The following is a 14,743-nucleotide window of genomic DNA, read 5'->3' as shown; positions in this document are numbered from 1 at the left end:
GAGGATTTTCATACTCGGGTTAGTCTTCACGTCACTCATGAAACCCTGGCTTTCCTTCAGGGAAATATGCCAGCACGTGGCAAGGCCACTGGCTCTGCAGCCAGTCCTTGGTGGGGCTGGCCTCGAGCACCTGTGCAGCAGCAGCACCGCCTACGAAGACACACTGCTTTCAGCCCCACACATCACGCTTTGGAGAGATGTCAGGAGCCGAACAAATCCATAAGCTTTGCTGAAATGCAGATGATTTAAGAGTGAAATGAAGTCGTAAGTGCAAGTCCCCCAGCTCCTGCCCAGAGCAGCCCATCAAAGCAGTGAGCAGCAAGGATTCCTGGTGGCTCGCATCTGCCTGGACAACAGACAATGCCTGGGCATGCAGGGTGCAGGCCGAGCCGCAAATGCACAGAGCCATGAGACATCTCATGTCACTGGAGGCACTGCCAGACCAGGCAGTCTGTATTTCCCAATACCACAATATAAGACTCGGTGACAATAATGAGACTCAGACCCAGGTCTCCCAAGTCCCAGGAGAGCAGTCGCTCTTCTGGCCCATTGCTGTATGGTACAGAGAGATGTCAGGGAGCTGTGAATGGCCCCAAGCTATTTTGGGGGCCTCTGGTGAGTCGGAAGCTTGCCAGGTACTCTGACCCACTAGCCTAGTCATGCAAGAGCCGCCGGAGCAAACCATGAACATGAGAAAACAAGTTCCCAAAGTTATTATTCAGAAGTCACGATACACCCATGCATAAATTGCTGTGCAGAATGTGAGGGAGATGCTAGGGAATATGTAAAGTAGGAGGGAAGAATTCATGGGAGGGAATCACTCAGCGATGGTACAACAACAATCCTTTAACCCCTACGAACAAACGCAGCAGAGAAAGATGGAGACCAAAGACACTGCCCTGTATGGTCGGGTTCCACCACCTGCCCTCTCGGCAGCCTGCCTTTTATGGACCAAGGCCGTCCTTTCCTACCAGGCCTATATGTGTTGAACACTTCAGGGGTTTCCTTTCTGCCACCCAGATGTTCAAGCACTGCTTTCCAGAATGGACTTGCCATTGCCTGACAGAAAACAGCCGTTCCTAGACCTTGCTGAGGGCTGGTGTGTGTACCCAGAGTACAGTGCTGCCACCTCAGACGCAAGGAATCTTCCCCAGGTCTATTCGAGCAGGGAGTGTTGCCTACTTTACACGTCTAGAAGAAGGTTTGCACCTTCTTTAAGGCATGTGAGGAAACACAAGTGGGAAAGAAAGGGAAGTGGAAATCAAGGCTGTTCCACTAGGACTGTCGGTCCCTCTGAGACGAACGTGCTCCCTCTCCCAGGCAGGGCACCCATCACATCACATCACATCACATCACACACTCAAGAGACAGGCAGTGCCAGGAGAGCAGGCTAGAAACGCCCGTGTCTGCCTGAGGACCCACTGAGCACAGGCAGGGAGAGAAGGCAGGGTGCACATCCTCACGAGCAGGGCTGCGGCCACTCCGTGAGCCCAGGAAAGCCCTCGGAAACAGCAGCTCCTCAGCAGGCAGTTGCAGCCCTGCCTATGAGCTCGGGAAACAAGGACAACTAGATTGGAGGACACTTCCTCTGGTAAGGCAATCCATCATACAGGTTCATCCTTCTGCCAGCAGCCGCCTTCTACCAGCCACTGAGAATAAAGCTTGTCAGAAAGCCTTAAGATTATTTTTGGTTTTATGGAAAATGGTTTTTAAGTGCATGTGGTGCTGGTCTCTACTGCAAATTCAGTTCTCAGAGACTGCAGAAAGTGTCACTTGCATAATTACTCCTTAATTTCCTTAACACCCTGCTGATTGCCTGCTCACTTTTTCAACAACCTCTCTCTTACTGATTTCTTCTTGATAAAGTCATTGTCAAGGTTGCAATCATCATTTAACACACCAAAATGAGTCCTCCATTTAGGACACACATTGTCAGGATTCAGTGACTAAATTCCTCATTCCCTTGTTTTGTTACTAGATTCCATCCCAAATATTTTCAGAACCTTTATTTCCTCTAGTCCCTGTCACTGGTTATTATTTTTCATCTATATCTTCTTCCTTTTCTCTGCAAAAAGTTTTGGATAATACTCTAATTTTCAGTTCACCACTTTCAACTGAGCAGATCTTTGTGAAATCATGAAGATTTCCTGAGAATTTCAGGGAACGGTGTTAGGGGGGAAAAAAAGGTAAGCCCAAGGTACGCCACGTGTGCCGTCTGGTACCCAGACTGTAACAATCTCTTCCATATTCACGCATTTTATCCTGGACCTCTCTCACCAACTCACCTGCACTACGCCTGTTAATTCTCCTTGTGCATTTTCAACATCCTGTACTTCTGAGCAGCTTGGCCTTTTCTTTCTAAATCAGTATGCTACAGAAATGTCTCTCTGGTCCTCCCAGTCAGGAACCTCCCCCTCAAAACTAGCAGTAAACACACAGTTGACTCACCAGTGAAGGGTTTAAAAGGCAGCACAGCTCTGCAGTACTGGAACACTGAGCTCTCAGCCATGGAAATGCCTAGATTTCTAAGGGCACAAGCAGGTTCTACTGTTTTTTCTGAATTGCCAAATTCATCAAAACAGAGCATCAGGACTTCACTGCTGGGAGCAATGTTATATGGTACTGTTTGATATCTTTCAAACACAGTTATACACGGGTTTTCTGCTTAGAGGTCTGTTGGAGATGCAATACTGGATTCTGGTCTAAGTGATATAATTCCAGTACAAGCCAGTTCAGCTAAAGCAACTAAAAAATCTTTATCATCTGGAATAATAGTCAATGGCCCAGTATGTAAGTATTACTGTCAGTAGAGTGATCAACTGAGCAATCCCATCGTGAGGTGGTTCTAGAGAGCGATGCCACGAAACTGTAAGGCCTGTTTGCAGAAAGCACACACAGCAAGCAGCCATGTCTCAAAGCCCTTCACTGAGCAGAGACCAAACCCACAAGAACAAGTTACTTTAAGAGAAGGAAAGAAAAAGGGAAAATCCCTTAACCATGATATCCACAGGCGATGAAATCCTTCCAAAAGCACTTTGGAGACTGCGTGTCAGCTGGGCACAAGGCTTCAGCAATGAAACTCCAGTTTTACTAGAGCAGCTTCCAGGCTCTTTGTCACCAAAGGCAGTGAAACCAGAAGCATTAAAAGAGTATCAGTATGATCCAAGGGGTAAAGGTAACCCTAACTGTAAGAAAAAAACCAGACCACACTCCTAGCACACATAATGCCCACTCATGAAGCTGGTTTTAACTCATCTCTAGTTTAACCTCTTTGCAATCATACTACTTTAGCAAGAAAAGAACTCACCTCCTGCTCCGAACAGAGCACAGCTAACTCACATGGGCAGGAGAAGTTGTGCGTGCTACCGAGCAGTGCAGGTACGTGAGCACGGATCGCTTTGATCCCGCTTCCTAGGGAAGCAACGCAGCTACTGACAGGGCCAGGAGACAGCCTGCCGCAGGTCAGGCATGGCACGAGTTACCCACTTCAGCTGCTTATCTCTCAATTAACATTTACAGTTGGCATGCTGGTATTTCTCATGCTTGTTGACAGCCTCCTAATGATGATGACTGGGGGCTGAGGAGGGGGAGAACTTGCCAAAAAAGTATCTCTATGCTCTCCAAGACCGAGATGACAGAAGAATACAAATCATCAATGTCAAAGTTTTTGCTAACTGTTTCTCTGAAAAAAATTTAGAGCATCCAAGAGTGACCTAGAAAATTTGAAACGGGGAGAGCTTTTGGAGCATGGTACACTCCCTTAAATCAAACCAGGCTTCTGCTTTAACTGAATTTGGCCAAACATTAAAACCTTCACTAAAATCTCACTTTGGAGCCTCTTAACAATAAGCTGACAGCTCTCCAAGTATTCCACCCCTCGAGTCATGCTTCAGCAGCTACCACAGGGGCTGCCAAACCGCACGGAGACATGGATGTAGCAACCAGCGCAGCTGTGGATTGCTGTGGAGGAAGTGTGGTCCGGCTCTTCCCGTGGGATGGTAACCGCATGCCACCGTCCCTTGTGACAAGAAAGGCCACGGGTACCTGACTCAGTGGAATAGCAATTGTCAGTCTCAGCTTTACAGATCACACACCTGGAGCGGTACAGAACATTTCTGGAGCAGAACCAAGGCTCAGCTCCGGAGCCCCCAAATCCACAAGGATTAATAAGCCAAAGTTTTCTCCTTGGCTACAACCACAGAGCAGCAACCAAGGGAGTGCGGGAAGCACTGTCCCCATGCTCCTCAAAGGAGGTGCCTGCACCACAAGCAAACCATATTCAGATCTCCTCCAGCGGCTGGCTCGTGCACAAAACCAAACACCACTTCAGCTAATTGTTTCCTTATATTGTTCATCGTTTGATTAAATGGAAAATATCCATGCCATGAACTGAAAGGTTCTGGTATCCTTCTTGCTGAATAATAACCAAGTCAGAAGACTGACATGGTTCCACATGTTAAAAAAGAACTGAAAATATCATTTGCAAACAGATATAAAATTGCATACAAAGATTATGACAAAAGAATGCTTACGGGCAGCACAGCAAAGCAGTCACATTAAAATACCAGAATTAACCTCGTTTATGTGATGTTAATTCAGCCCTCTTATGCATATTTACTATAATTAGGATGGTTATTCAAAAATCATTATACATCCGTTATTTAAAAATGATTTAAACTGATTAATGACTAGTGTTTATTGCTGTGGGGAGCCTCAGACAGCACCCCATGAGGCAGCCTGGGAATGCAGAGGGAGCCCACGGTCCCAGCAGCACTTCCCAGAACAGCGAGCTCTCACCATCCTCGGGGCGTTTTCCAGTCCTGGCCTCCAAATGCACTGGACGGCACAGCACGGGGAGACAAGCGGCTGACAGCAGAAGTCAGGTTATCTAATCGTAACCGCAAATCAGACTGCTTTCAGGTCTTTCTCCTATTTGAGTATGGATTATAAATGCAAATTTAACAACCCCAACCGCAACACAATGTAAATTACGGTGTCGCATGCTATTACGCTGGCATGGTTCTCATCTCTGTACAGAGGCTGGAGGGAAGCAGGCAGGGAGAGCACAAGGCTCGCTCCCTTAAGGCATTCATCTTTAGATAAAGCAGGCAGACAGCGTCAAACAGGAAAGGTCCCTCTAACCCACACATCCCCAGCTGCTTGTGGAATTCAGGAAACAACAGCTTCCCGGGACGGAGCAGAGGGCCAACACCAAGACACCTGGGAGGATAAGAGACCAGCTGGATATATTTCAAAACAAGATCATCTCAGCCACAGAAACTGGCTTCTCATCCCGTTTTTTCCATATGCTGAAGTTTTTACCTCCGAGCTCCTTGGCAGCTGCTGTACAAGGGACTCAACTCTACAGAGCAACAGGCAGTACATCTGCTTACCTTTGACAAAAAGCAGATGAGAAAAGCTGTGAACCCACAAAACACAATCCATCTGTAATTAAACATTTAGAAAACAGAGAGTAACATGGAGAGATGAAGAAACGAGAGCAATCCAGCCTGCTGCAGGGTATTGCAGCAATCTGGCATTTCCTACAGGAACAGTAACTACAAGCCAATTCCTAGTGTGGTGGGACTTTCCCCAAGGCTCTCAGCCCCCTTCTCCAGCTCCCTAACCATTTGCAGCTCAGGGAATTCTTTTTATTGGCCTGATCTATCACTGTCCAGTAGTCTACTGCTGCGTAGCTCACAGCCAAGGCAGAAGATTCAAGATATACAGGGGAAAAGGATGGTCTGACAAGCGGTGGATCCCGGGGGAATGGTCGTATCACCAAGTGGATCCAAACAACCTTGCTGTGTATTATTATTACAGGTCTCTATCAAGGCTAACGCTGAGATGAATCCTGCACAATAGTTGTGTTAGTGGTCATCTGGAAAGGAGAATGTTTGGCTCCTGAGCGTCAGCGATGCTTGGAGCTCAAGAGCATGTGGCATCACTTTGAACCATTTAGCAGTAAGGCATTTGTTTCAACAGTGATCTGATGCCAACCAGCATGGCATGCTCAGGGCTCATGGTCTTCAAGATCAGAGGAGGCCTGAGACTGAGAGCCCAAAGATGTTATCATCAATCCTGACTTAACAGACCATAATTTCAGGCACATCACTGACGGGCATGTTAAACCAAATTGGCACTAACACAGAACTGAGGCATTAGGAGGATAACTTAGAGAGTCCTAAAGATGTAGTAGCTAAATATAACAGATTAAGATGCTATACAAGGATTATTTTATCGCAGACAGCACTCAGTGCCTCTTTTTCAAACTCCTTTCATACAAACCCCATTACCTACTTGCGCTGGGACCATCCACCGTAACACACAAGTTTGCATTTCTACTTGCTCCCAGACAGCCCTCCTCAGGCCTCCCTTTCTGCCTGGTTATCCGGGTCATTTGTCCTTGAGCAGAAGGTGCCAGTCTGCATCCTTTAAGTACCTTATTTCCACAGACACCCAATCTAGCCTGCTGAGACACCTCCAGTCTTCTTCCTACGATTTCTAAACTCCCTGGATACCAGCCATACTCTTTTTAAGCAAGTCCCAGTATCTTTCTACAACTCATCTCCCCCCACTGACATCCTTTTCACAAATATACACAGAAATTGCCTTTCAGACTATGCCAGCTCTCTACATTTTATTGCCTGAATTCTGAACTCCAATTCACTTCCAATTTAGGACTCTCAAAGTGCTTATCTTTCAAACACAGCATTTGCTTCACTTGTCAGCACACGCAGTCCTGCTCCGAGAACACCACCAAAACAGTCGGTACAGGCAAGCTCCCAATTACAGCTCCAGGAAGGATAACAGCGATGTGTCACAGCCATGTGCCTAGGACTTCACATGCTCTAGGGCCAGCTTTGGGTGGCAGGTGATATGAATGGCTCCTGCATTTCACCCTTTAAGGAGATTTCAATGCATCTGAAAGTTTTCTTTGATCCAGTGAAGCGCAGTGGACCTTCTACCTGCCACTGGAAGTCCTAACATCTCCCTGCCCAGCTAATTCTAACCTCCAGCTTCCCTCACCTCTCTGAAGAGGGCATCTTTGCAGATCAGCATTATAGGATCACTAGAAAAATGTGGAAATTTTAAAATGAAAGCCTTTTCTATGCAGTACGAAGGGGTCAGAAGAGGATTTCTAGAGTTCAGACAGCGAGGGTCTGGGGACATCAGGAGATAACAGCTCAAAGGGGAACAAGTTCTGCGCTCTGGTGTTACTGGCTGCGCTCCCATTCCACAGGTAAAGAGAAGCATGGATAGTTAAGGACTTATGACAGGGTAAGCTAAGAAGGTCATGCATATGGCCTTCTTTAATGGTTGGACTCGATGATCTTGAAGGTCTTTTCCAACCTAAATGATTCTATGATTCTACATCAAACACTTGTTCCCATGCCCCAAAAAATATGAATCAGGTTGAATCCTCTATTGGAAAAGTATACTTAAACTATCAAACTTAAGAGTATTTAAATATTTAGCATACTGAGTATCATTATTCATAGATAGCCCGAGGGAAGGGTCCACATGGCTCTGCCTCATCTATATTCCTTTTCTGATTCACCATGGTCTACTGCCTGGACCCTGTGTTTGAACAACAGCTGCTTCAAAGACTCCCTTTGCTCCCAACACAGGGATTTCCCTTCTCTCTCCAAAATGCTGTTCTAGTGCCTGGACATATTTCTCAATACTTTATTACATGGCCACTTTCTTCCTCAAAGGTCATCTCATCCCATAAGGCTGTTAAACAATATACAGATTAAGCACATTAGCACAATGCACTAATCCACCCCAGGACCTTCCTGTGCATTTCCCCCAGGGGTACCTTACAATTAGCAATGGCCATAAGGAAGCTGGGAGAACAATGAGGCCAGCTCCTTACTCATAGATTTGAAGCACAATATCAAAACACTAAAGAGAAATTCCAATGCAAAATCATGCTGGAAAAAAGTCAGGCTGGAAAGCTCTGCCTTAAAGGAGTAAATTTATTCCTAGACAATTCAGCATATTTGATTAGGCATTAAAAGCTCCCACACAAAAACAAAAGTGTGTCCTTTTACTGGAGCACATAACCATGGATTACACACCGATTCCAACACAGCTTGACCTGTGCGGTGAGCAGAGCGCAGGATGTTCTGCACAGCAGCAAGTGTTCACTAAGAACACGCCAACTGTGAATGGGGAAGAGAGCAGTTCAAAGGCTCTCACAGACGTGCCTCCAAACTCACTTCTGCACCCACTGAATTAAGCACTCAGAGCCTTCACTGGCAACGCTTTCTCCGCAGCCAGTGCTCAAGCAAGCTCCCTGCAGGACAGCCTCTCTGCCGCAAGGAAAAGACCCAAAAACCCTGGGAAGAGGGAGCAGCTCTGGATGAAAAGAGGGTTTTGTCCTTGGAGACTTCATTTCTCAATATACCCAAATTCCCAGTTAATGGCAAAAGTGGGTGCCTGACACCGACTCCAAAAGGGTAAGAGAAAGAACCCAGGCAGCTGCCAGGGGAAATGCACCAGCAGTGCAACACTTACCTGTGCCGTCTCAATGATGATTCCCAGCACGTCACTATCACCTTGAGGTGGCCTGTCCAAAAGCTAGATCCAGATCCTTAAGTCACACCTGGACAGAACCACAAGGCAGCTGGCACATCTTCACGCTGGTGCCTGTACCGATTTCTACATCTGAGCAGGTGCTGCCTCTTAAGAGAGCTCTTCTTAGGAGGTGATTTGGGAAACAGCTGCTTTAACCTCTTTGGTCAGTATTTGCCCAAGAAACCTGGCACAGTGTGAGAAGAGAATCTGAGCCCTTTGGAAGGAAATGAGTTTATCCTGCCAGCCTGGCTTGGGTGCAATGTAACACTAGTGGGTATCACAGCTCCCTCAGAGGACCCAGCAGCTCCTCCTTCACAGGGGCACTGGGGTTTAAGAGGTTCATCCAGGCAACTGCATTGCACAACACCCAGAGGTACATCCAGATCCCTCCTTCCTGGCCAGTTCCTAGAACTGCTGAAGAAAGGAGCTTGGTGCCTTGTCAGGGTGCAAGAGGCAGAAGAAGCGACTCTCCTCTGTGAATATCCAGGCTCTGAGGCGGCGGTAGCTGACCTCAGCTCTTCAGGAGAGTCTAGCCAGAGAGGTGAGTGTGCAGGAGAGCAGTTCCTATGATAACCCTGGCACCGAGGAAGGAAAAGAACACGACTCCCTGTTATGTCGGAAGTGCCCCAGCTTGGCTGAATTCCTAAGGGACTGGGAAGGGGAAACAGCATGCACAGACATCTTAAACTGTCAGATAAGCAGAACAGTAGCAGGTAGCTCAGGTACTGCCACTTGAACCTCTTATGGGACTCTAATACCCGGGGATGTATCAAGCCAGGCAGCGGCACACAGCTCAGTAGGGAGACTGGCCCGTGCAGACCAGGGGCAGACAGACACAGAGGTGCTGCCTGCAGCTCCTTGTGTGCAGCTGCCCATCTCTCAGCAGCAAGCACTGGAGCACCAGAGAGGGGATGCTTTCAGCTGCTCCTCTTAGAATCAGATGGATCAATCATTTGCCTGTCACTAAGAGGTGTCTATTAAACATTTTGGAACTCATTTCTTACATTTAATGATGGGCCCAGTACACACCAGAAGGAAGAAAAACAGACAAGCTAAGTTAGTGCAACGGGCAGAGAAGCAGGCCATAGTAGAGGACAAACAGCGATCTCACGTGGACCAGACACAGAAGAACGCCTCGTAAGGGGAAAAAAAAAGCCAAACTACCTCAGCTCTCTTCTCCAGTGATATCAGAAGTTGGGAAGAATCAATCAGGCTTTCAAAAACCTAGGACTATAAACAGTAAAATACCTTAGTCATCACATCATTAATGTACAGCTTTGCACCGTGAGACAGCTTCTTAGTGAGACTTCTCAACCTGATTTTACGTGTATGAAAATACATCTTGGGATTCTGAGGACTTAAAATTACTTTCTCTGTTAACTCTGCTCCTGAGATCCTTGATGGAAAAGTAGATCAAATGTTGGCTTGGGCTTTTACTGCCATCCTGGCTCAAATCTGGTACACGAAGCCCATCTGAATATTGCTAATTTCCTGCTAAGACATGGACTGTACATCACACAACTAAGATTTCCCCTGCTGTCTATGAAAACAGGAGAGAATTACTTTCATCGTCTTGTTCTAAATAAGACAGTTTCAGAGATTTAAATATTTAAATCTCATGTTTACAGCTTTATAGCTTTGTCCCTCATTAAAAATTTAATTAATTACATGACACACTTGCTTTTAGACCCCTGTCCTTTGGGAAATCTACTTCTGGAAGCTGTTTGTTCATCCCGTGGAAGACATAACTAACTGAACTTATAGGTGGCCTGAAGTGATGGAGATGTAGGAGGACACTCGGATGCAACATCTGGTAGTTGTCAACGCATACACACACTGCAACAGCACAGCAAAACAAACCTTAAGGCAGAATGCTACTTTACATCAGACACTTCACTGTAACAAGTCAAACGCACGTTGTACAGCTTGTGTTGCTGCAGAAGCCAGGAAGAACTTTCCACCTCCCTCCTGTGTCTCCTTGCACAAAATGGCTTCAGGATTTTCCCCCACTGCCGCCTTCTGGGAGCAATCGTAGCCTAAGACTCAGTAAGCTGGTCACACAGTGGTACTGACAACCTCTCAGTTGCTGTCCCATTCACACATGTTGGGTTACACAGGTTGCCAGATATGATGCAAGAAGAAATTCTCCCCCTCTGAAACGAGAGAGGATCTGGGGAAGTTCGTGCCTTTCCTCAGAAGTGCAGAGGGCTGTTGTCTGCCAGCACCCTCGGTGCTCTTCCCCCTAACGTGTTTTCTTGTCCTGCACAGATGCAGAATGACAGCAATGCTCCTGATCTCTGATCCTGTAGCATACAGTGTTTCTTGTGATCTCTGTAGGTATTAAAGCTTTAATAGAAGTCTTGAAGGTGCCCCGTAGCTTGCAGGGGAATGGGGCGGATAATAACTGTGTGTCCTTCTGTGTTAAATACCTGTTTCCTTGTTGCCTGTAATTGATGGATAATGATAAAATAGTCCGCTCAGGCGTGCCAGCCCCCATTTTCCACTGTAATCATGTTTCATTTCTAGTCAAGAACATTAACAGTCCAGTTACAGTCAAATGGAAACAGAAATTCACAACTAAAAGTTGCTGACTGCCATAGCTTTGATCTTGCATCTTCAAACTTGAAACATCGGCATTTAATCCTTTACTTGTGTGAGTCTCATAACCCAAGCAGAAAATGGCAAAATTCAAGGTACTCTTTTTGAATGTACCCCAATTCAAGGTAGCCAAACTTCCATGACTTACATTGAAAAGGTCCAACACAAACTCAACTGGGAAGAAAACAGACTAAAATCCACATATGAAGGGAATTCCAGCTCGCGCTCACTATCATAACCCTAGTTATGCAAAAAAACCCCATAGATTCTGCAGAAAAGCAGGCAGACCATTGCTCTTCTAAGAGAAGGAAACAGTGCTTCTGCCTGCCTTAACCCCAGGGAGTGTGCAGTTTGGCATTTTTCTTCAGCCTCTGAACTCAACCTTTTACCTTCCTGTTCCAGCAATCCAACATCAACAGTGCACCAAGGAATGGAAAAAGCAATCATCGCCAAGATAGCATAAAAGTATGAACGAACAGTTCTGATGCTGACGCTAACAAAAACAACTCATCAAGTGAAAATTGCAACAACATTTTGGTGTGCTCCCACTTATCAAAACAGTCCAGATGGAGTCTTATCGCTATAATCTGGCTCATATGCTTGTAAAACATATCTGGCGTTCCCCTCGACGTTGCTGGGATTGGGCTGAGAAGGACTGCTGTCTCTTTCACAATGACAGGTCTTGTGCAAATCGTTATGGCAAAACCATGATAGAAAATGGTCTTGCTCTGGAAATTAAAGTTAGGGTGTGCTCGCCGAGATGCTTTTATTCATGTAAACTGAACCCATACAGACATTTCCCTCTCACTGCCTGTGTGTCTCCTTTAAGTAACTTCAGTCGTATCATCAGCACCATCCACCTCCAAGAGTACAGAGGGAATTTCTGACAGTGCATCTGCAATTCTGATAGTCACCAGCTTACTTAAAGGATTACTTCAAAAGCATCAAAGCAAATTAGTGGCATGAGTCCTACTAACTTTCATATAGGAGCTTGATCAAGGGATTTTACATCTTAATCCAAAATCACCTTCTGACCACGTACACAATCTATCAATTGTGGCAACGCGCTATCTGTCCTACAGCTGATTTACCATACCCCTTTGAAGCATTTTGACACTGCAATGATAAACACCTTCCAAATGGTTACACAAGAATATATTTAGGGTTTCTACAGATCTTCATAGAAAATCAAACAATCATGAATGTAAACACAATAAAAAATATACGATCTGTGAACATTGCTCTTCGTTTTAAGGTGAAACTGCACCTATATGTAGCATCTGTGATTAAGATCTCCTCACTGTCACACAACTGTTCCATTAACACGTTAGGAGGAGAGGACCTGATAGCTACACAGACAGGGTAGCGTCTGTATCCTGCACATGCATCCAAGGACTACTTCAAATCCTTTCTAGCTCAAGGCAAAATCTCACCTACAAACGAATTCAAAGGATGAGTGTGCCAGATGCCATATCACTGAGGAAAACGCTTCGCAGGTTGACAATGACCAAAACAAAGCTATGTCTTAGGTGTTGCTCTGCCAATGAGTGCTCTACAATACAACTTTAGCCCTATGGAAGGGGCAGAGAGCAGACTTATCTGTGGTACACATTGCACTTCATATTCACAAGCAAAAGTTTTCAAGTACCCCCATTTTTACAAAAGCCATGCTGAGCATGACCAAAGGTCCAGCTGCCCAACAGTGGTTCCTCACTTTGAGCCACCGGTTAGGGAGCACCCACCCCCATGCACCTTTGGACGCTGCACAGCGGCATGCGGTACCCACCAGGAGTGAGTGAAGCACTGCAAGTACTGGTATATCACATCATACGATCAACCAGCCAGAGAGGCCTGGACACTTATCTTGGCAATCACTCATGGATCAAGTTATTGAAAGAAATTTCAGGAAATCACAATTATGCTTTAACGTTTGCCAGCTCAAGCTCCCGGCACTGTAAATAGAACATCTATCCCAACAGAGAAAAACTTGATTAACAAGGCATGTAAGATCTACAGAGAAAGAATGGATATTTCAGAGATACATCATCAAACAGATTTGTTAATGTCAACCAGCAAAAAAACCCAACAAACCCATAACCAGAACATAAATGTCCAGGGGCCAGAGGGAGAGCAGTTTCATTTTAGAGAAGGGGAGGGAAGGATGCTTTACGTGGAACAACCTATTTATATAGCAGCCCAAGTGAAGTTCACACAGCATAGATAATTCTGCAATATACAGCAATATTTGAGTCCTGAGATAACCCTGCTGGGCCATAGGTCCCCAGCAGCAATCAGAGATACTAAGGAGTTCCTGCGTAAGCATCTGCTGCATGCTCCAAGCAGCTCACCCAGAAGCTGTCCTCTGGGACAATCCCATTACAGAGCAGCAGTTCAGCAGCATCAAATGCATACGATCCTCATCACACGGGTAAGGTAAGGCTGAAGGAAAAAAAGGAGGAAGGAACAAAGGAGGACAGGATTTTGGAATAAGAGCAGGGAGGTAGAGGGACATGGCAAGCTGGGATCACACAAATAGAGCAAGAAGATGCAGCTTCACAACTCTTCCAGCTAAAAGTGCACTTATTTTAAAATACATTGGTTAGCATGGTTTGCTTCCTGAGGCAAGGCAGGACAGAGCTGCCAAGAAGAATGTTGTAGGTTTTTTTATCTGGGTAGGGCTAGAAAAAACACATTGATGGGCAACTACCACTGGCTGAAGGAAGAGTGTGTGAAGTCTTTGGCAGAAGATCTCTTACGACCTCCTGTGCCAAAGGAAGAGAGACTAAGAGGATTCACACAGCTTGAACAGTTGAGATGACAGAAGATGTTGAGATGACAGAAGATGTTGAGATGACAGAAGATGTTGAGACGACAGAAGAGAAGAAGGTCCAGAGAAGTATTTTCAGTACCAGAATCTTTTGGCAGTCACATTTTACAACAAAAGACACCCTTCTCTGCACAAGGAAGGTCTCTGTAGCACGCAGAGATTAAGTCAGTCCTTCCGAACAGAAAAGCAAACAGTGCATTTACCACAACGTCACTGCAGGATATACACATGTACACCCACGCACCCAGCCCTGCCACAGGTCATCGCAGGCAGATCCGACTGCTTATTCACAGGCAAGCCTCTGCCCAGCACTAGGAGCCTCCCACTGCAGACTTCCGTACTGATCTCAGAGGCTTACAGCTCCCATTGAATGACGGTAGGATGCAGCGATTAGCGAGACCCAAGTGGGAATGAACAAACGATTGACTCAACACGTCAAGCCTCAGTGATGCAAGACCAGGGTGAGCTCGTGACGAGGTCACACACTGAATCAGACACGAAAAAAATAAACAAATCAGCTCTGCTGCCTGGAAACCCACTCATCTGATTACAAGGCAGCCTACGGAGGGAACTTTCCATAGGTCACCTGATCATAAAAATTACTCCATAATGTGCATGTTTCCCAAATCATTAGGATGTTTATAGAAGAAACACTGCCTAGGTATACAAGCCTTTCCCCTCTCTATACACACACTCAAAGTAGAAGACTCCAAAAGGTAATTCTAGAAATCCACG

At 45.9% G+C, this 14,743-nt stretch overlaps 1 protein-coding gene across 2 annotated transcripts in view; it reads right to left on the bottom strand.

Annotated features, from left to right (window-relative positions):
- Positions 1 to 14,743, bottom strand: part of RBM6 (RNA binding motif protein 6) — a 60,036-nt gene that overhangs the window by 17,159 nt on the left and 28,134 nt on the right. The window lies entirely within an intron of this gene.

Source organism: Mycteria americana, chromosome 11, assembly GCF_035582795.1.
Source record: "Mycteria americana isolate JAX WOST 10 ecotype Jacksonville Zoo and Gardens chromosome 11, USCA_MyAme_1.0, whole genome shotgun sequence".
In the NCBI taxonomy this organism is placed as follows: domain Eukaryota; kingdom Metazoa; phylum Chordata; class Aves; order Ciconiiformes; family Ciconiidae; genus Mycteria; species Mycteria americana.
This window is presented reverse-complemented; position numbering and strand designations above follow the sequence as displayed.